This window comes from Erpetoichthys calabaricus, chromosome 14 (assembly GCF_900747795.2).
Source record: "Erpetoichthys calabaricus chromosome 14, fErpCal1.3, whole genome shotgun sequence".
NCBI classification, from domain to species: Eukaryota; Metazoa; Chordata; class Cladistia; order Polypteriformes; family Polypteridae; genus Erpetoichthys; species Erpetoichthys calabaricus.
The window spans coordinates 91,206,261-91,227,967 of record NC_041407.2 but is presented as its reverse complement, the minus strand read 5'-3'; the positions used below and the strand labels follow the sequence as shown (position 1 = coordinate 91,227,967).

Below are 21,707 nucleotides of genomic sequence, written 5' to 3'. Positions count from 1 at the left end.
CATTCCTTGGTGCTGTTTAAAATGTACCCATAATATTAAAAACACCCATTAATATGCTATCCTCTCAACCAGTGGGGCAGAGTAAACCAATTAACCACATTTCCCAGCACAATATTACAAAAAAGGAAAACAAAAGGCTACATTGCACCACAAAAACTGATTTTAAAAAGATACTGTTGGATGCCAGAGCCTGGATTTTGTTATGTGATTGTGGATATTGCCTATTTTACAATTCCTGCATAGTTTGACTTAACATGAAAAGTTTTAAGGCTAAGAAATGTTTTGCACTAAATGCATTTATTCAATTATGTTATATATATTTTTGAACTCGTTGCATATCATATATATCATAATATGGATTCTGATAGATCATGACTGTGTCCAGTCTCCCGAAAGTTAATCATTATGGAATCGCACATTTGAATAAGGTAGTTGGAATTGACAAGTGATGTTAATTTCTGAATAAAGTACCATCCACAGCACTGACTGAGGTAGACAGGCTTTGTCTTTTTATCCTCTAAATGTAAGGGCCATGGCTGCTGTTGTCCATCTAACCATCCATTAATTTTTAATTTGCTTATCTCTACCTGAGGCTAGTCTGCAAAGGTGACAAAACAAGCTGCTCTATTTATTCATTCCAAAATAAAATGTATTGTGTTAGCTCTTCAAACCTTTGACATTGGCTGGACATTTTTTTTTATAATGCTTTGAAGCACAAGGCTTATCTCTTGCAATACAAGCCATTAAAAGAAGTGAATACTTGGGGAGATGCACAAGTACTGGAACTGCTAAAACGGCGTACTTTATTGCTGAAAATGAATCAGGAAACCATATGTTTGTGTAGTTTTTGGGATTTGTTTGGAGTCAAAGAAATGTTTGTTAGTATGACAACTAAAAATGTGACAAATATGGTGAAAGCACATGTGACACATATCTGAATAGCAGTCTCCAGTTAGGAGTAATTACTGCAGTTAAGGCCACTGAACAGAAACCTATGTAAAAGCAAACCTAGTGAGTCGCCTTGAAAATGAGAACAGATGCTGTTTACAGGAATTCTGAAACCATGGATTAAGCTTCAATTTACGTTTGATTCCATACAGAAGGATGCAGGGATTTGGGATAAGTACAAGCTTCAGGAGTTTGTGACATTTGAAGTGTGAATGGCAGTTAAGTGTTGTTAACCAGCTCATGTCTCCTCCATACACTAATTCAAACATAAATCTCACAACTGTAAATGTTACAATCCTGACAAAGTGGGGTTTCTGACAATATTTTGCTAAACAAAGTATCGTTACAAAAAAGTTTAATTGAAAACATCCTAATTAACCTTGGTGTTTACTAATGTTTATGCCACTTTTATAATAATGTCTTGAGTTTTTACTTTGTATTGAGTTTAAGCAGCATTTTTCAGTTACTGGGCAGAAAATGAATGAATGTGCACACCCTCAAACAATGTCTCACTTTTTATTTTTATTGTATTGATTTTAAGCAGTATTTATTTTTCAGTTACTAGACAGAAAATGTCAGTGAATAAATTCAGTATGTGCCCATTATCAAATAAACAAGCTAGCCTATGATGATAACATAAAAGGACAATTGTATGTGTATCTGTGTGTCCAAACAGTTATTTCTCTGTCATTAAGAGAGTGCATCAAAAACATTTGCAGTAATAAAATGCATTGCATTTGTATTTCCAACAACAGATGGAATGTCGCAAACATTCACACTGCTGTTGTGAATCCTAAACTAAATGGCATATAACAGGGACATATGCATTGTTTTTTTCATTCCAATAGATGGCACATCAGAAACATTTGTGACAATGCATTTTATTACTGCATGCATTACAGAATACATTCCACTAGATGGTGCACTGCAAACGTTAACACTGAGGTCTGCGTTGATTGCTTAGATTTCAACCCGACTTAGATGGGTAGCACAGCTCACTCCTTATAAACCCTATGCTGAATCCAACACCACCAACAAACCCCCAATCACCCCACCCATTTGTTGAGAGACAATCCTCTTCTGCCACAAATGAAATTCAGCGCCTGTTGGATGTGTGTGCTTTCTTAAAGAGAAGAGCAATTAATATGCATCACAGTAACTAAATGAAACAAGAAGTCAAATCTACATTGTGTGCTGCCCCCCATAGAGAAAAAGTGTGCTACTGAGGCCGCCTGTGTCTGGGGTATCAACGATACTAAACAGAAATGAATATATACATCTTAGCACTTAAATGGATATACAGGGTGAGTCAAAATTATGTTAACATTTAAATGGAGGAAACAATTTATTCACAAAACATACTTCATATGTGCAAGATGATTTACAGGAATGTCTCGACCTGTTCACTGTCATGTTAACACATGTACCATATGTGGCACATAAATTGTCCACAGAAATTGTACTGCATATACCTGTACAGTATATACACAGCAGTAGTGTTAAAAATATATATACAGGGTGAGTCAAAATTATGTTATCTGTTACCTCATGCAGTTTGTAGTGATGGCTAAGAATGTGCTTTCATGAAGAAAGGAGACATCATTTTTTTTCTTTTAGAATGGGTGTCTATAGAGACCAACATTGGTGCTATAACATCATTTCTTATTTCATTTTTCCTGACCGTGCAAATGGATATTTTGTGAATTTCAATGTCTCATACATTGTTTTTTTTTTTCTTTTTAGCAGTTATTGAAGATGTTTTCAGAATTTATTTGCACCATTTTGTTGTTATGCAGGGCGCTACCATTTATTTATTTGTTGAGCTCTGATATTATCAGAGTGACACAATGTCGCCACAGATGCAAGTTTGTGGTTGTGGTAAAATATTTGTTTTGATCTCCTGGTTTAAGAAATTTTTCACTCATCCTTTTGACTTTGATTTTTGTCTCACCAGGGGTCAAAATCCACAGGCAGCCAGACAGTGTTTTAGCACGGCGGAGTGTTTACGAATGAATTGAGAAGTTCAAAAATGGTAGGGAACAAATGTTAAACACAAAGAAAGAGAGGGATACCCACCCATGTCCACTAGCAAGACAGCACTGAGCAAAACCGTACCATGATTCTGATAAACCAACAAGGACTTCAGCCCCTGGTACACCTTCTGTCCATAAAAAGCATATCACTGCTCACTGCTCTGCATTGGTGTAAACCAGGGGTGCCCAACTCCAGTCCTGGAGGGCCGCAGTGGACGCAGGTTTTCATTCTAACCCTTTTCTAAATGAGTGACTGATTTTTGCTGCTAATTAACTTCTTTTGAATTCATTTTCTTTGACTTGCTCTTGGAGACTCAGACCCCTTATTTCTTTTTCCTTAATTAGCAGCCAAACAATAATGAGACACAAAATGAGCCAAAACAGGCCCAGCAAACTGTGACCATCATGCAATATCTGAAAATAATGAAAGGTGAAGGTCTCAAGAATGCTGATCTGCTCTTAGAAAAGAGAAAATCCTTAATTTTGGAAATGTCTGCTATTGCACAATGAGAGCGGCAACAAGCCATGGAATTAAAGAACGGGTTTAATTAACGACAAGACTCAGCGCCTCATTAAGAAGCTGGTTGGAGTGAAATTGGTTGGAGTTTCAGGCCCTGACTTAGCTGGCCTTCTGTTGGCTCACTCACTTCACGTATCACTTCTGCATTGGTGCCATTTAAGGAAAGAAATGAAGCAATTCAGACGAACGACGAAGAAATTCAGGGAAACATTTCTTAAAAACCAAGTCAATTAAACTTAATTCAAAAGAAGTTAATTAGCAGCAAAAACAGGTCACTAATTAAGAAAAGGGCTAGAATGAAAACCTGCAGCCACTGCGGCCCTCCAGGACTGGAGTTGGGCACCCCTGGTGTAAACAGAGAGCAGAGCAGCCATGTTTACCTCTAGAAAACAACCAGAGAAGCTTATCCATGGCAACTAACCAGATTTATGATACAATTGGTTAAATTTCCTTTCTTTTTCTAATTGGAGCACAGGCAGGTGAAGTGACCTGTGCAGGGTCACACAGTGGCAGTGGTGAGATTTGAACCCACAAATCTCAGGGTTTGAGGAATCAAATTACTGGCAGTACTTTTATTTATGGCGATACAGTTAATAATAATAATAATAATACATTTTATTTACATAGCACCTTTCCCATGCTCAAGGCACAGAATATAATAAAGAACGGCAGCGTATACAGTATATAGCATTGTACAAACCAGATAAATAAATAAAGAAGATTAAGACAGTGAATTCTGAACACAAAACAGACAACATAATTGATGGTCTAGCACACACACACAGGTTATATTAGCATCTGGACAGAGAAGTAAACTGAGAGAAGGGTAATAAAGTCAAGTAGAGCTAAAAGCCTTCCTGAACAGATGAGTTTTGAGTTGTTTTTTTAAAAGAATTCATGGAGTCAGCTGACCTGATTAATTTCGGTAGGTCATTCCAGAGTCTGGGCACTTACAGCTGAAGGCCCTGTCACCCATGGAGTGTAGATTAGTGTGGGGTACAACAAGATTGCCAGAATCAGAGGACCTTAGTGGGCGGAGAGGCACATAGTAATGGAGAAGGTCACTGATGTAGTTTGGCGCGAGGTTATTTAAGGCTTTGTAGGTTATTAGTAGGATTTTATATTTGATTCTGTAAGACACAGGGAGCCAGTGAAGACAGAGCAGGATGGGTGTGATGTGCTCGCTGCTGCTGGTTCGAGTAAGGACTCTTGCAGCTGAGTTTCGAATAAGTTGTCATTCGATCAAATAGTCTTTCCTGGTAAAGATTCCTGAAGAGTTGCCAGTACTCACCAGTATGTTAAGAGAAGGTGCCAGTATGGTAAAACGTATTGTTGCGATACAATGACGGGTGATTGGAGAGTGGGGCAGAAGTGGGGGAGCATTTGGGTCCCTCATGAAAATTAAGGAAGAGGTGAAAACAGTCACCAGTACGATAAGAAAGGGTGCCAGTGCTCCATGTTGAAACTGTAAGAGGTGCTGGTGTACCGGGCCGGCCCACTTCAAGCACTGGTTTGAATTCCAAAGCCTTAACCACTATGCAGCTGCGCCTGCCTGACTGAATCTTTACCACTGTGACCACAGACACGCCATGTTTCCACAAAGGTGAACGTACATGTGACAGTGAAGAAACAGTCCTCTGTTACTGGTGCCATGACCTGAATTCAACTGATCCATGGTGATTTATATATCATGGACCTATTTGCCCAGAGGACAGCACAGACTCAAAGAAGTAAAACTTGTTAATGTTAATGCAGCATACATGTTTCATCATCAATTGGCAGTCAGTGGCTGTACAAGGACATTTTTCTTTAGGTCAACTGGGAAGACTCAGCCAGTTTAAGTGCAAGAAGTGCATGCTCACAGCTGCTGCACTACAATTAAAAATACAAAGAATAATAAAAAGAAAAAAAGTAAAAATATTACTACAGTGAAGATCAACAGACTTTCAATTGTGATCTACAGTTCCATAATGTAACTGCTGTTACACTCTAATTTAAAAAAAACAAAACATATCACCTTGCCTTATGCTCCTGGCACACCATTTTGCAGCTCTTATGTGGCGTTTAATGAAGAACATCATGCTGGCCGCCTTTTTACTGGTGATGCCACACACCTATCGTGATTTGTCCTTAATAGGCCTCCCTCCTCTCTTGCGATTTCCACTTTAAAATGTTGTTACACGGTAAACATTTACAAAAGCCTTTTAGAAGCCTTGTCCAGTGTAGTCCACACGCTTCACTAAACGGTTTGTTCGGGTTTATTACAAATGTCAGGCAGATGCGTTTCACATTTACCGGTTACAGGTCAGTAAAAAGTTCCATCTTTCTTCGTAACGAAACGCAGAGTGGCACCGACCTGAAAAGCGCGCCTCTCACAGTCTCGCGAGAATTTATCTGCGTGGATTTTAAGCAGACTAGATAACTGAAGTACCGCACTATATAGCACGATGCCGTTTAAACATGCATAAAGATTACAGCTTCTACCTCAAAGGTTTGCTTTTTTCTTCAATGTTACAATATTGGATAAATCGCAATTATTCATCCTGTAACCCAGGGCACTCGCAATTATATTTTCCTAAAAACCGTTATGACCACGGGTGTAAAGAAATCACGGACACCGGTGAGACGAAATTCGAACCCAAACCCGCCTCCGTATAATGCTGTATTAACGAAAGATAACGTACAAAGTAGGAAACTGATTACAGACATCAAAATATACTAAGAACCAACATTTGTTATACGCAGTGCACAAGGTGGCAGCGTTTGGTAGCCGACACATAAAATCTGATGACTAGGCCTACATGTAGTTTACACACTGCTTTAAGTCTGATACTGCATCGAGCCTCAAAGTTCACATTGTTTGATCAGATCTGATTTGCCTGTCTTCATGGTTCACGTTCATATATGTACAAGCGACGTGAATCTAACTATAATGTGTGAACACATCTGACCTCCGAAACGGCAAGTATGCGCACAGTGTTGCGTTTATACACGAGCAGGGTTGCCAGACGTCCCCGATTTCAGCTGGGCTGTCCGAGTTCAACAGACAAATCCCGACTGAACAAACATTGTACGTAGAAGAAAATCTTAATTCAATTTTTATACTGAATATCTAATTAAAGAGGCTCGCTAATTTTTTGTTGGAAGCCTGACGTACCACCCTTTATTAATAAAATTTGTAACTGTCAGCTGTTTCCGATTGTCCGAATAGTGTGTTTTCGTGTACGTCGTGGGCTCGTGTCATAGTGTTGGGAATAATCGTTCGAAGTGTACTATTGTGATTATTCTGTGACTATTTTATGTATCTCTTCTATATATGTACTTATTTACATACACTTATATGTTTAGATTATACATGTTTATATATCTATAATTTTAATTTAATTAAAGCTATCCATTTTTGTCTTCCTTAGTTCCTTAACATCTTTTTTTTTGGGCCGCTTGAAATGGTGGCTGTTCCAATCTGTGATTTTGGAAATCTGGCAACCCCTACGAGACGTCATCTGCGTCATCAACTACAAAAAAAGGCTATTTGCACGCATAAGTAGTTACTGTACGCATTGCATTTTGCTATGGAATGAAGGAAACTGTTCGTCAGCTATATAGAACTAGGTTGAGATGGCGAAAAAACCCAGACGGCTAGCTTTTGCTGTCAATGCTGCGCCAACAGATGTCTGGGTACGAGAAATGAGCATCCCACACACCTTAATTGTTCACTCATGCGTAAAACAGATTGGGCAGCACAGTAAACTGTGTGATGAAGTAGGCTTTTAATACACGTGCGCTCATGGATTGAGTAGTGACCTTGTCACAGCAGTAGACCTCCTCTAGTGCCGTTTCTGATTAGGTTTGATTAGATCTTCTTCTTTCGGCTGCTCCCGTTAGGGGTCACCACAGCAGATGATCTTCTTCCATATCTTTCTGTCCTTGTCATCTTGTTCTGTTACACCCATCACCTGCATGTCCTCTCTCACCACATCCATAAACCTTCACTTAGACCTTCCACTTTTCCTCTTCCCTGGCAGCTCTATCCTTAGCATCCTTCTCCCAATATACCCAGTATCTCTCCTCTGCACATGTCCAAACCAACGCAATCTCGCCTCTCTGACTTTGTCTCCCAACTGTCCAACTTGAGCTGTCCCTCTAATGTACTCATTTCTAATCCTGTCCATCCTCGTCACACCCAATGCAAATCTTAGCATCTTTAACTCTGCTACTTCCAGCTCTCTCTCCTGCTTTCTGGTCAGTGCCACCATCTCCAACCCATATAACATAGCTGGTCTCACTACCGTCCTGTAGACCTTCCCGTTCACTCTTGCTGATACCCGTCTGTCACAAATTACTCCTGACACTCTTCTCCACCCATTCCACCCTGCCTGCACTCTCTTTTTCACTTCTCTTCCACAATCCCCATTACTCTGTACTATTGATCCCAAGTATTTAAACTCATCCACCTTCTCCAACTCTACTCCTTGCATCCTCACCATTCCACTGACCTCCCTCTCATTTACACACATGTATTCTGTCTTATTCCTACTGACCTTCATTCCTCTCCTCTCTAGAGCATATCTCCACCTCTCCAGGGTCTCCTCAACCTGTTCCCTACTATCGCTACAGATCACAATGTCATCAGCAAACATCATAGTCCACGGGGACTCCTGTCTAATCTCGTCTGTTAACCTGTCCATCACCATTGCAAATAAGAAAGGACTCAGAGCTGATCCCTGATGTAATACCACCTCCACCTTGAATGCATCCATCACTCCTATCTCAGACCAGTACAACTCTTACATACTTCTCTGCCACTCTCGACTTCCTCATACAATACCACAACTCCGCTCAAGGCACCCTGTCATATGCTTTCTCCAGGTCCACAAAGACGCAATGCAACTCATTTTGACCTTCTCTATACTTCTCCATCAACATCCTCAGAGCAAACATCGCATCTGTGGTGCTCTTTCTTGGCATGAAACCATACTGCTGCTCACTAATCATAACCTCACTTTTTAACCTAGCTTCCACTACTCTTTCCCATAACTTCATGCTGTGGCTCATCAATTTTATCCCCCTGTAGTTACAACAGTCTCTTGCACACACAATGTATTAACCTTCCTTCTCTCCATCATATCTGCTAACTATCTCCCCTTACCATTCATACTGCCAACATTCAAAGTTCCTACCCTCAGTTCCACTCGCTTTACCTTCCTCCTCTCCTCCTGCCTCCGGACATGTCTCCCCCCCCCCCTTCTTCTTCTTCTTAAACTTCTTCTTCAGCCAACAGTAGCCCAATTTCCGCCAGCACCCAGTTGGCGGTTGTTGTTAACCCGGGTCTCAACCGATCCAATGTGGATATTTGTATTGTTGTCCGCATACTGATTTGGCAAAATTTTACACCGGATGCCCTTCCTGATGTAACCCTCCCCATTTATCCGGGCTTGGTTTGATTAGATAAACATTAATTAATTCCATGAGGAGATTCAAATGCATACAGCAGTAACAAAGTAAAGAACAACAATACAGACTCACAGGATAGATAATACATCCAGTCAATCAATCAATCAGGTCAGGTTAGGGAGCATGCACTGGTACAGGGTGTTGCTGCACACACCACATGATGAAACAGCTCGGGATCCTGGTTGACAAGCCCCCAAGCAGATGTGCGGTCCAGTCCACCCTTAACCATTTATCTGCTGCAGCCATGTGTTACGTGGCCTCGTCTAGCTGCACAAGTTCTCAACAATGAGGATCCTGTGAGCTAGATCACACCCAGTGAGCAACCGCTCATTCGACACAAAGTCAAACCAGTGCTACCCAAGGATTCTCCGAAAAGACACAGTACCAAAGGAAACCAGTCTTCATCTCAGGTTACTGGATAGCATCCATGTCTTGCAACCAATTGACCAACAAATAAATAAACTTGACGGGAACATCAGGTGGAAACACTAAATTGCCTGATAGCAGTGGGCAGAAAACATCCCCAGAGGCTAAAAAGTGCTCCAAGAGAGCACCTCCTGGAAGGGATGGAGGGAGTTTTTCATGATGGCATCCATTTTTGTCATCATCCTCTTTTCCACAACAGCTTCCAGTGTGTCCAGGGTTGGCCCTGTGATGGAAAAGGTTTTTTTAATAAGTCTGTTCAGGCATTGTTCTTCCTTTATGCTCGAGTTGCATCCCCATTAAACTACAGTGTAGCACAACACACTGACCACTATGGACTGACAGAACATTTCCAGCAGTGTGCTGCACACATCAAAAGACATGAGTCGGCTTAGCAAGTCCAGTCTGTGTGACGGGGTAGGTGGGTTCCCACTTTCATTTTGGGAGCCTCTTGAACCCGATACCATTGATAGTCATAACCAGAATGAGCTTGGCAGATGAGGAGAAACACACATAAACCAAGGGGAAGATGTAAAAAGTGCTCTAGTGCTTTTATTAAAATAAAATCTCTCCATTATAATAAAAAAAATCTTGAGATGAGACATGACTTTTTCAGAGAGACACTTTCACGTTGAGATGAGACTTTGTGCCAAGAGACTTAACCACGCCCCAGGCTGGAAATAAAAGACAAAGAGTAGATGACAAAGTAGAACGTCGTAAAGAATTCAAAAACATTGGCACAGTACACATGCAGAGCAGGTTAGAGATAATGGAAGTATGAAAATTCGAAAGTTTCAAAAAAGTGATAGTAAAGATCGCATTAGCGCAAACAAATGGAAATTATTACTCGGTGAAATAAACGAACAGCGAAAAGAGATTGAATATATTGTTCAGATTTAAACTTTAAGTCAGAGACTTGTAGATTGTCTAATCCGTGTTGCCATCAGGGAAAAGTAGAGGCCTATCCACAAGAATTAAAAGTTTTGTTGTTTGGTGAAAGTGAAATCCATATACGCGTCCGGCAGAGATGCAAAGTTGCTGGCGCGTAGCGCTGGCGGGGGGTTGGCGAGCAAAGTCCCCTAGTACAATAAGAAAAAAATTAAATCAGTGCCCAAATGTGCAATGCTCAAATGTCTTCAAATAAATAAATACAAAAGTAGAATCAATGGGTTAAAATCCAGCCTTAAAATGAGAAACAAAGAACAGGAACAAAAACAGCTTTCAGGTCCTTAATGTGCAGTCAGACAAGCCCAGCACACCTCCATCACCAGCTCCCCCTGTTGATCGTGCTCAGCTGGCAGAGACGCTAACAGCTGCGGTCTTCACCACCTGACCCCCGTCTTAGCCACCACACACTGCTCTGGCCAGACTGCTCAGGGTCAGCCCCCACAGTCATACCTTAGATTCCACTGTGTTTGCACCAACTCCACATAAATAATCAGTGGGGTGAATGCCACTCCATCGCAGGGCCCTCGATTGCTCTGTTTCCTCCACTGACTGGCTGGCTGGCCCGTCACCTCTCCACCTGATGCTCACCGTCTCTCTACACCCTGTTTCTTTTTCCCTTCACTCTAACCCTCACGCTTTTCTTTTTTAAAGTGAAGGTGAGGTGCTGCTGCAGCAATCACAGCTCCAGCACTAATGAGGGACACAGCAATCCAGCACATGTGCACCAAGTGTAGAGCCATCCGCTCCTGTATTTCATGCCGAAGCCACTCAGACCACTCTACCCACCTGAAGACACAGCTGTCAGCTGTTTTTTATTTATTGCTTGGCAACCAGCCCCGGACCTCCTTTTACTACAATCTGCTCTGGCCCTTCTTGTATGGTGTCACTATGTCGTCAGGCCAGTCCAGTTGGTTGTTTATATGGACCCCTAGGTACTTGTAGCGCTGCACCAGTTCCACATCCTCTTCCTGAATGGTGACTGGTCTCAGAAGCTCCTAGGCACGTCAGAAATCCATCACCAGGGGCCTCATGCATAACGCTGTGCGTAGAATTCGCACTATAACATGACGTCAGCACAAAAGCGGAAATGTGCTTACGTACAAAAAATCCAGATGCATAAATCTGTGCGAACGCCAGCTTCCACGTTCTTTCGCTCCATAAATCCCGGTCAGCGTGAAAAGTAACGCACGTGCACGCACCTGCTGTCCTGCCCCAACTCCTCCCAGAATTACGCCTCTTTCAATATGCAAATCAATATGCAGTAAATAGTCCTTTAAGTGCAGCCTTCTGTGAAAAGGCAATGGCAAAAGCATGAGGGAAAATAGAAGGATTTCAGCGAACGCCAAGTGGAGGCAAGGAAAAACGTACTATTTGTTGGTTTAAATAGTGGTATAAACAACAAAAGGAAGTTGATCGAGTGACATAACGTGTCGGAGAAACTCGGAAGCTGAAGTTCACAAAGTCGCACAATACCCGAAATAAAAAAGAAGTTGTCACATATCAAAGTCACCGTGAAAAGGCGAGTTGTAGCCCACCATCTGAGTGTCATATGAAAGCTTATTAGGCTACAGAGAAAAAAAAAATAGGCACACAGTGGGAAAAAAGCACAACTTTAATCTCGAAATTTCCACTTTAATCACGTAGTTTATTTTGTCATTAAAGCAGAACATCATAAACTTCATATTAAAATCATTTAATGTTTAGTTTCTCAAATCCCATCATAACTAAAGTAGCACATTAAATGCTTTGTTTTGTATCTGATCTTCTATGTGCTCTATGTGTATGAATCACTACGTGCTTCCGGGCTTTCTCTTCCTCCGACAGGACACAGAATCCATTACATTTGTAATATTACAGCTCTCTGAATAATTAAAATACCGAGATGTAGACATGATATCATTTTCATGATGATAGGAGTTAAAGCATGTTATTAAACATGGGAGCATGGTGGCGCAGTGATTGTTCCCGTCTGACGCAAGATGCTTGCTGCGCCATGTGCGACCTTCAATTAAATACTTTATTGTAGCAGTACTGTCTCTTTCAAACGTACTAACCCCCAATTCCTGTCCTTACTTTTCTTTCTCCAAATACCCAATCGCCACACAATCAGCTCTGTAATAGACATTAAGCCATCTGTAAGCTTAGAACGCAGATTCTTCAGAACTTTTAAGGAACATTGAAATATCTTCGTAGTACGTGTTTAATTATTCTATCCATCTATCCTTCTAGTGTCACACCAGACCCCAGCAAGAATACAGCGCGAGGCAGGAACAATCCGTGAATGGAGCTCCAGCTCCTCGCTAGCGCTGCGACACCATGTAGTTAAAGTTACAAGTTTTATCTGTATAATATAATAAACATATTTTGCTACATTTCATCTTAAAAATGATATTGTCATCATATGTAAATACGCACTTTATAAAGTGGCTCAGGTTGTGCAATATTATAACTGTAGTGCAAGTTTACAATGAGGTGATTTTACTTATAAGTACCAACAGTTCTACAAGGAGCACTTGATGGACTGATTGAGTGCGTTTATAGCTCCTGGGATGAAACTGTTTCTGAACCACGAGGTCCGTACAGGAAAGGCGCTGAAGCGTTTGCCGTGTGAGAGCAGTTCAAATAGACAGCATGGCTGAGGCAGCGTGTGCTTGTTGCTGTATACTGATAATTCTCTTTCCAGTCAGCTGCTGTAGATCTGTGAGTCCCCACTCAGATACAGTGATATAAATACTCTGAGTGGTGCAGTGAGAGTAATATGGAAAAAGATGATCTGCTGTGGCAACCCCTAACGGGAGCAGCCCTTATCAGGGGGTCCGGTACCCCATACTCCCGGAGCACCCCCCACAGGATTCCCCGAGGGACACGGTCGAACGCCTTTTCCAAGTCCACAAAACACATGTAGACTGGTTGGGCGAACTCCCATGCACCATCCAGGACTCTGCTAAGGGTGTAGAGCTGGTCCACTGTTCCGCGACCAGGACGAAAAGCACACTGTTCCTCCTGAATCCGAGGTTCGACTATCCGACGGACCCTCCTCTCCAAAACCCCGGAATAGACTTTTCCAGGGAGGCTGAGGAGTGTGATCCCTCTGTAGTTGGTACACACCCTCCGGTCCCCCTTCTTAAATGTCCCCCTTCAATTCAGAGGCACTGTCCCTGATGTCCATGCGATGTTGCATAGACGTGTCAACCAAGACAGCCCTACAACATCCAACAATATAAACCGTAAATTTAAAACCATATCTAATAATGCATCGTTATAAACAAACAACTTTTGAATCTATATAAAGATTGGTCGATATGTAAACATTGGTCAAACATGGGTAATTTAAAAGATTACAGATAAATTTACCTTATTTATTCAAAATTATAGCATACTGACGGCTGTCGAAATAGAGCAAACCAATGTTACATATCAAAAAGGGCTACCTGAAATGTAGCATACAGGCAGCAGAAACTTACCTCGGAAGTTATAAAGTAATTCCTCCCAGAAACAAGTACGGTATATTCTTTCTGCAAGTTCAGTGATTTCTTTGTGTGGTTATTTTTAAATAGTAATTTCTAAATCACTAAAATTGATTTTTCGAAGTGAAAGGACAGAGGGAGAGGGAGATGGAAATTGAATGAACACAAAACTACTCCATTGTTTAAAAGTGCAGTGGAACATTCTTCCATTGCGAGCTAAATGATAGGAAGTAAGTTACCCCTCGACATGTTACTTCCGAATTTACTAGCGAGAAAAAAAAAGTAGAACTACAACTCCCAGAAGCCATTGTCCTTCCGAAGTCGAGGCTACAAGCCTGTAATAAAAACCCGTCCAAGAACATTTTCTGTCTCTTTGTCGCAGGTCGTCCTCGAAGGAGGGTGTGTGAGTGAGAGAAGGTGAATACTGGATACTTTTTATTAATCTATACTTAATTTGGAAAAAAAGGCGTGGACTCGATAATAGAAATGCTTGATTTAATGGCTTTAGAGTGCTTTTTATATTTTTCATGATACCCGAATCCATTGTAGGAAAAAACTCCTAGGCCAAGCCAGTACCTCGATTTCTGTCGCATGCATCTTGAAATGTCAATTTCCAGCTTAAATGTTTAGTCACTTCTTTTTTTTTTCTCGTTAAGTCGTCGAATTCTGTTTTCGAGGATTGATCTGTAACGTTTGTACGAAGAAATGCAGCTTACTAATGTAAGACGCAGCGTTCATACGGTTGATCTTATGGGGGTGGGGACAGAAGGTGTCGAGTATAAAGAAAAAAAGTTAGCGAGTGGATGCAATCGCAAATTAAACGGTGTTATTAAATCTTGTGAATGCGAATGCAATCAGTAAAAATATTAAATCACAGAATTCCAGAAAGATTCTCGCAAAGAAGGGCTGTTCTTTATGGCTAAGCAGCATTGTCTTTGCGATCCGGTATGAATGAACAAAATCGCTTTATTTCTTCCAATATACTAAGCACACTACATGTGAAAGATGACCGTTTCGAGCTATCATCCTTAATGTAGGATCGTCCGATTGGGGAATGCCGCTTCCAAATCCCAGCGCGTGAACGTATAAGTGCACGGCTGATAACCGCGGTACACGAGTCTGAGTGGGGTTACCACGTGTCCTGATCGCATGGGCTTCAAGAGATCCTGCTCTCCAATTTATTGGATATTTGTCCAGCTCACTTTACGACGAGTCATGTAGTGTTTGACCTTTTTAAAAATAAGCTAGATTTGTGCAGGAAAAGGAAGCAAAACTAGCTTGATATTCGTGATATTGGAAACTCCTTTAAACTTGTGTGCCAGGCTCAATTATGCACATCCTTTTCTCTGATGGCGGGTCAATCGAATTCTGTGGAGAAACCCACGGTGCCACCCTTCGTGATTTATTGCCATTCAGTTTCCAAAATTTGACATCATTAGTATGTATATACAGTATGTGAGCGTTTAGACTTGTGGTGTTTTTGCTGTAAAATGTTAACTTGATACAGTATATTGCATTCAGTGTATTTTATACAGTAAGAGCCTAGAAATATTTAAGTTTCAGTAGTGTTGGGTGTTGACATTGGTAGTTTTCTCCCCCCCCCCCCCCCCAAGTTCTTGGCCCTCATCGAAGCCACCATGGTCTCATTTGGTTGCATGTGTGGTCAAAGAGGAGCCAATATTGACACTTCACCTGACGGTCGCTGATCCGTTTAGCACGTAGCGGAGAAGCAACATTACAGGGAAGGACAGTCTTTTCATCTGTGCTAGAATAGTAGCTGTGTTATATAAAATTTAAAATTTGCTTCTGGTGTTGTTTGTCTAAACTGTGCATTTTCTTGACAGTTATAATGAAACGCCAGTGCTTTCACAGTTCTGCCATATTTGGTCCAGGTAAGCATTTTTGGGTTTATAGTTAACAATTGTCACATGTACAGGGCACCTTGAAATTCTTACTTGCATTTGCTAATCAACATGAAACCATCTCCATTCTCCAGTACTATGACTTGTGAGGAGAACTTTCTTACCTGAAATCTCAAAATGAACATGTTTTTTTCATTAATACTTTAAAACAGGTTTTCTCAAAGTCAGTCCTGGGGGCCCACTGTGGTTTCAGGTTTTTGCTTCAACCAGATTCATAATTGGTGACAACTAACACTGATGAAAGGCTGCAACTACTGCGCTTTTTTTTTTTTAAACCAAACCTAGTTTTCTAATTTCTATATTGTTCCCAAAACACAGAAGCTGGGCAATAACAGTTCAGTTAATTAGCCAAGGATTCCAATTAAAAACAGAAGCTGGTTGGAACAAAAACCTGCAGCCACAGGGGGTCCCCAGGACCAAATTTGAGAACCCCTACTAAAAAAAAAAAAAAAAAAAAAAATTGCTGTTGGTTGGTGGTGTGAAATACTGTGTAATTTTTTTCCCCCTCCCCTGCAAGTTAAATTACCTGTACTGTGTAAATGCTTGCGTGACTTGAATTTGTCAATAGGACAATGTAAATTCTCTAAGATAACTCGAATCCATCCAGACTGCTCTTGGCTCCGTGATGCTCTACAGATCAATCTGATTTAAATGTTCTGTAGTCTCCTTAGCATTGCTTACCCAGGAAAAATGATCCAAATTTTTTTTTTTTTTTTCCTTCTTTTGTTAAACAGTCGGGTTGTAAATACCAGAATGTCAACATAAATGCAGTAGAAAAGTTTCATCTTGTCTACTGCTGTACTGATGCAAATTTAGCACACATCCTGCAGTCTGGACAGTAGACGTGTTTCTTTGCATGCTCCATAAAAACACCATTGCTTGCAATTGAAAGGGTAGAATGTTTGTGTCTGATCTGCATGATGGACGCCACACAATGTTATTGCAGGCTACTGCAGTGCAAGGATTAATAGCTTTTACATTTCCCCTGACAAACATTATCCATTTCTGCAGTGTGTGCTAATGTCTGTCTTGTCCTTGCATTATATCACAATTTTACATCTTTGTCACTACTGTTGCAACACAGTGAAGCTTCATGAGACCAAATAGGCATATCACAGTAGTTTGGATGTATGTGGCTCTCAGACATTCACTTCACTTTCCACATGTGACGGTGTTTGACTATTTCACATTGTCGTTGATATTGCTCAAATTGAGCAGTGGTTCAGTTTTAGTTTGGTTTAAAACTGTTTGTTTTGTGTTTTTTTAGTTACCATAAAGTAGCAGAAAATATGCTGCAAAAAAAAAAAAAAAATTTATATTTCCTCCACTACTCTCTGGAGTTATTTAAGCTTAACACTATAAAGCACATAATTGTATGTCATCGGCTTTATTCTTATTGTATAGAATTGTATGCTCTGGGTTAACACCAAGGTTGTTAAGCCAGCTGTTGGCCTTTTTTTTTTTTTTTTTTTTTTTTAGACACTACCATTTGTGAACCAGTCTGTTTCCAATTGTGCATTTTTGGCAGGAGTTATGAGGTTTTGTCACTTCAGTATCTTTTAGGAAATACAGGAGCTGTGGTTGGTGGCATTGTATGTCTATCCTGAGTTGTAGACCTTTGAAGGGTTAAGAATGGTTTAGCAATGGCTGCAGTCTGTGGCTCTTAGTGGAGCAGTTTCAGTTCTGGTTGTAACTGGGAATGCCAAATAAGAGCCAACAGTGAACTTTCCCATAGCTATTGCATTACTGCATGCAGTGGTGCTGTTATGCAGCTTTACTGGGATGAACAAAGCTTTTTTGCTTTGTTTTTGATTTTTTTTTTTCTGCTTTGATCTCTATCACCAGCCCTAACCTGATTGTACCTGCAACCCAGTTTTAAAGTTGTCTGGTTTGTATCTACTGATCATCTGAAGTGTGAATGTCTTTGCAGGACTGGTCTATAGCCAAACTGAATACTCCTGAAGAAGATGAACACCGAACTTGAATAACTTTTAAAGGTATGTAATTTACTCGTAAGGTTGCTGTAGTTTCATTAGCTTTAACTTGCATGCCTGTGTTCTGAACTTTTCCAGATGCTGGTCTGGCAAGTGACTGAATACACAATTTGTACTTCACTGTCTGGCTGTGATGATTCACTTGCCCTCACTGCAAATGTACTTTGGTGATGATACTGAATGTGTTGCTGAGCCAGCTTTTGTATAACTGTTATGATGTGTGTTAAGCTTCTACATGGTTGGGTTTTCTGTTGTGGTAATGTTCATGTTTTGACTCTTTGTGACTCTTCTCTCCCTCTCCCCCCACCCCCCCATTTTCAGATAGCATGTTGCTGCAGAAAGAAGTGCTGCATTATCCAAACCAAACATCCCAGGTAAGAGAATCAGTGCACAAAGGATTACCCTTTGTGTTTTGAAATGTTGTCGACAGGCACTTGTCTTAGCTTGGATTGCTGAATAATTTAACAGCATGCTTTCCAAGGTGTGCGGCTGTTAATGTAGCCTGTGCATCTCCACAAGCATGCAAGAATAAAGAGGGAAAGCTTTGATAGTCCTGACTGTACTGGTAATTGTGGCTGTCATTCAATCCCTGACATGTTAATATAATGAATAAGCTACCAGATTAATATGCAAAGGTTCATTATACATACCTTGACACGCAAAATAAAAAACATTTGCGTACTAGTGTCTGAAGTTTGCATGTTTTAAAGGATACATGTAGAATCTACCGAGATGAATTAATCAGCCTTTGAACTATAGTGAAATATTAATAATTTGACTACCAGTTGATACTGTTAAGAGAATAGTAATCCATACTACTTCCACTCCTAGCAAGATGGGTACATGGGCATTTCATTTGCCCACATTGTTTGGCATCTGCAGTTCTTCACAAGTACCCAACACATTAAATCCCACTGTCAAACTTCTGCCCTTGGGGAGTAAAGGGTTTGATCATTCATGTGTGTGAATAACTGACATTTGGTGCGGGGAGTGCTTGACATTTTAATTCATGTCCTTAGAGTAGAAGAGATTAGGGTCGGGTTAGGACATGATGATAAACTTTAACGTTATAAACATGTCCTGAGTGGTTTTAATGATTCTGGTTGAATCATATGTCTTTTTTTTTTTTTTTTTTTTTTTCTTTTTCTTTTTTTCATAAAATGCTGAACTAAATTGGGAATGTAAAAAGGTATGTTAACACCCCCCACCCCCCCAGGCTATACTGGCAATGTGAATGCACCTGTATAGATTAAAGGAAGTTAACTTGAAATTTAGGTTTCATTCCTTCTATTTTGTAGGTCTTGCAGTGACTAAGGAGCTGATGCCTTACTAGACAACACTGGGACGGTACCAAGAGAACCCATCTCGGCTGTTTTGAGGTACTGTTTATGCAGCTGTTTGAGGTTGTATTGTCAAAAGTATTGGGACACTCCTTCCAAATCATTGAATTTTGGTGTTCCAATCCCTTCCATGACCACATAAAATCAAGCAGTCATGCAGACTGCTTCTACACCCATTTGTGAAAGAATGGGTTGCTCTCAGGAGCTCAGTGAATTAGTGTGGTACTGTGAGAGGATGCCACTTGTGCAATAAGTCCATTTGTGGAATTTCCTCATTACTAGATATTCCATGGCCAACTGTTAGTAGTGTTATAACAATGTGGAAGCAATTGGGAACAGCAGCAACTCGGCCACAAAGGGGTAGGCCGTGTAAAATCACAGAGCAGGCGTAGTGCATGCTGAGGTGCACAATGTGCAGGAGTTGCCAACTTTCTGCAGATTCAATAGCTACAGACCTCAACTTCATGTGTCATCCAGATTAGCTCAAGAACAGTGCGCACAGAGCTTCAAGGAACAGGTTTCCATGGCCAAGCAGCTACATCCAGTCCTTACATCACCAAGTGCAATGCAAAATGTCAGATGCAGTGGTGTAAAGCACACTGCCACTGGACTCTAGAGCAGTGCAGACGTGACAAATCGCACGTCTGGCAATCCGATAGATGAGTCTGGGTTGGGCGGTTGCCAGGAGAATGGTACTTGCCTGACTGTATAAAGTTTGGTGGAGGGAGGGATTATGGTATGGGGTTGTTTTTAGGGGTTGGGTTTGTCCCCTTTCCAGTGAAAGACTCTTAATGCTTCAGCATATGAAGCCATTTTGGACGATTTCATGCTCCCAACTTTGTGGGAATAGTTTGGGGATGGCCTGGTCCAACATGACTGCGCACCAGTGCACAAAACAGGATCTAAAACGACTAGTGAAATGTGTGGAGGAACTTGATTGGCCTGCACAGACTCCTGACCTCAACCAGGTAGTCCAACTTTGGGATGAATTAGTGGACACTGCGAGCCAGGCCTTCTCTTCCAACATCCGTGCCTGGCCTCACAAATGAAGAATGGTAAAAAAATTCCCATAAACACACTCCTAAACCTTATGGAAAACCTTTCCAGAAGAGTTGAAGCCGTTATAGCTACAAGAGGGTAGGCTAACTTCATTTTAAAACCTATGTATTAAGAATGGGGATGTCAGTTTGTGTGTCAAGGCAGGCGTTCCAATACTTTTGGCAATATTGTATGATAAGTAAACTACCTAGGCCAGTTATCTGTGGTAATGTGTTGTAAATTCTCTGCATGTTGTGGAGATATAATATTTGCATTTTTATATAGTGCTTTTCTCACTACTCGGAGCACTTAGCAATTGCAGGTTAAGGGCCTTGCTCAAGGGCCCAACAGAGCAGTCTCTTTTGGCATTTACAGGATTCGAACCAGCAACTTTCCGATTGCCAGTGTAGATCCTTGGCCTCACAGCCACCACTCTGCCACATTAGTCCATTCACAGCTCACCTGGTTATCTAGGAGTACCTACTGTGGACACAATGCTAATTAAATGTTGATTGACTACTTTAATGCTTATTAACACATTTAACAATGTGCTATGGCTCCATGAAGAGTTTTAGAGGCAGCACATTGCAGTTTTGTTGCATCTATAAAACATTCATGTTAGCAAATTAGGGAAATAGCCATTCACGTAGTGTTTGTATATGGGGAGATCTGGTAGTTTACTTGTTTGAGAGACATATTTGCTTTCAGGTTGCTATTTAGAGTTGAAGCTGGTCAATGATGATTTATTTTTTTTGTTGGACAGCTGGATGAGATTTGCGGATATGGGACTGAGACCAGCCTTGTGCTTTATTAATGCATTTAATTGTTCTGCTTTTGGTGCTGATTTTCCAAACCCTGCTTTTTATTCCCAAGGTTGGAGAGTATCCGGACTGTGGTTTCTGATTCTTACCAGCTGTTAAGCACTTTGAATCTCTCCTTGTACATCCAAGAGCCCTACCATGCCCAGGTCAAAAGAGATTCCTGAAGAACAACGGAAAAAGGTTATTGAGGCCTACCAATCTGGGAAGGGGTATAAAACGATTTCTAAAGATTTGGAACTTCAGCGAACCACAGTCAGAAGCATCGTTGACAAATGGAAAAAATATGGAACTACAATGAATCTTCCTAAGAGTGGCCGTCCTGCCAAAATCACTCTAGGTGTGATTAATAAAATAATTCAGGAAGTTAAAGCAAACCCCCATAAAACGTCTAAAGATCTGCAGGCTGCCCTTGCCTTGGATAAAATCTGTGTTCATGACTCTACAATAAGGAGGACCGTCTCTAAAGAGAGGATTCTTGGGAGTGAATTGCCACCAAAACCATCCACCACAAGGGAATGCACCAAAGAGCCTAATTAAATCCATATGATGGTGCATTTAATGTGTACATATGGACCAACATGTTTTCTTAGTACTCCATGTTCTGCCTAATGTAAATTGCTTTCAGTTCTTGTGCCTAGTTTCAGCTCACAAGATTTTGCTGTATTATGGTTGTATTTTAATAAAATCTAACTGTACTTTTTTGTGGTGTCTTAAAGCCATCAGGGCAGTTCTGGGTAGTCCATTTCTCTCTTGGGAATGTGGAGACAGGGAGATGTAATTATGAGTAGCCTACACCAAG

General features: G+C 40.9%; 1 long non-coding RNA gene and 4 other non-coding genes across 5 annotated transcripts; all 5 read left to right on the top strand.

The window, feature by feature from the left end:
• The first annotated feature begins 14,140 nt into the window (after positions 1-14,140).
• LOC114665406 (uncharacterized) lies at positions 14,141-21,608 on the top strand. Its single transcript, XR_003718405.2, has 6 exons — positions 14,141-14,210; positions 15,638-15,685; positions 17,646-17,712; positions 18,031-18,083; positions 19,008-19,088; positions 20,961-21,608. It is a non-coding gene; the product is annotated as an uncharacterized LOC114665406 (long non-coding RNA).
• LOC114665490 (small nucleolar RNA SNORA16B/SNORA16A family) lies at positions 15,409-15,546 on the top strand. The gene has a single exon (XR_003718416.2). It is a non-coding gene; the product is annotated as a small nucleolar RNA SNORA16B/SNORA16A family (small nucleolar RNA).
• LOC114665491 (small nucleolar RNA SNORA16B/SNORA16A family) lies at positions 17,371-17,507 on the top strand. The gene has a single exon (XR_003718417.1). It is a non-coding gene; the product is annotated as a small nucleolar RNA SNORA16B/SNORA16A family (small nucleolar RNA).
• LOC114665488 (small nucleolar RNA SNORD103/SNORD85) lies at positions 17,833-17,907 on the top strand. The gene has a single exon (XR_003718414.2). It is a non-coding gene; the product is annotated as a small nucleolar RNA SNORD103/SNORD85 (small nucleolar RNA).
• On the top strand, positions 20,815-20,887 carry LOC114665500 (small nucleolar RNA SNORD99). The gene has a single exon (XR_003718425.2). It is a non-coding gene; the product is annotated as a small nucleolar RNA SNORD99 (small nucleolar RNA).
• Positions 21,609-21,707: the final 99 nt, after the last annotated feature.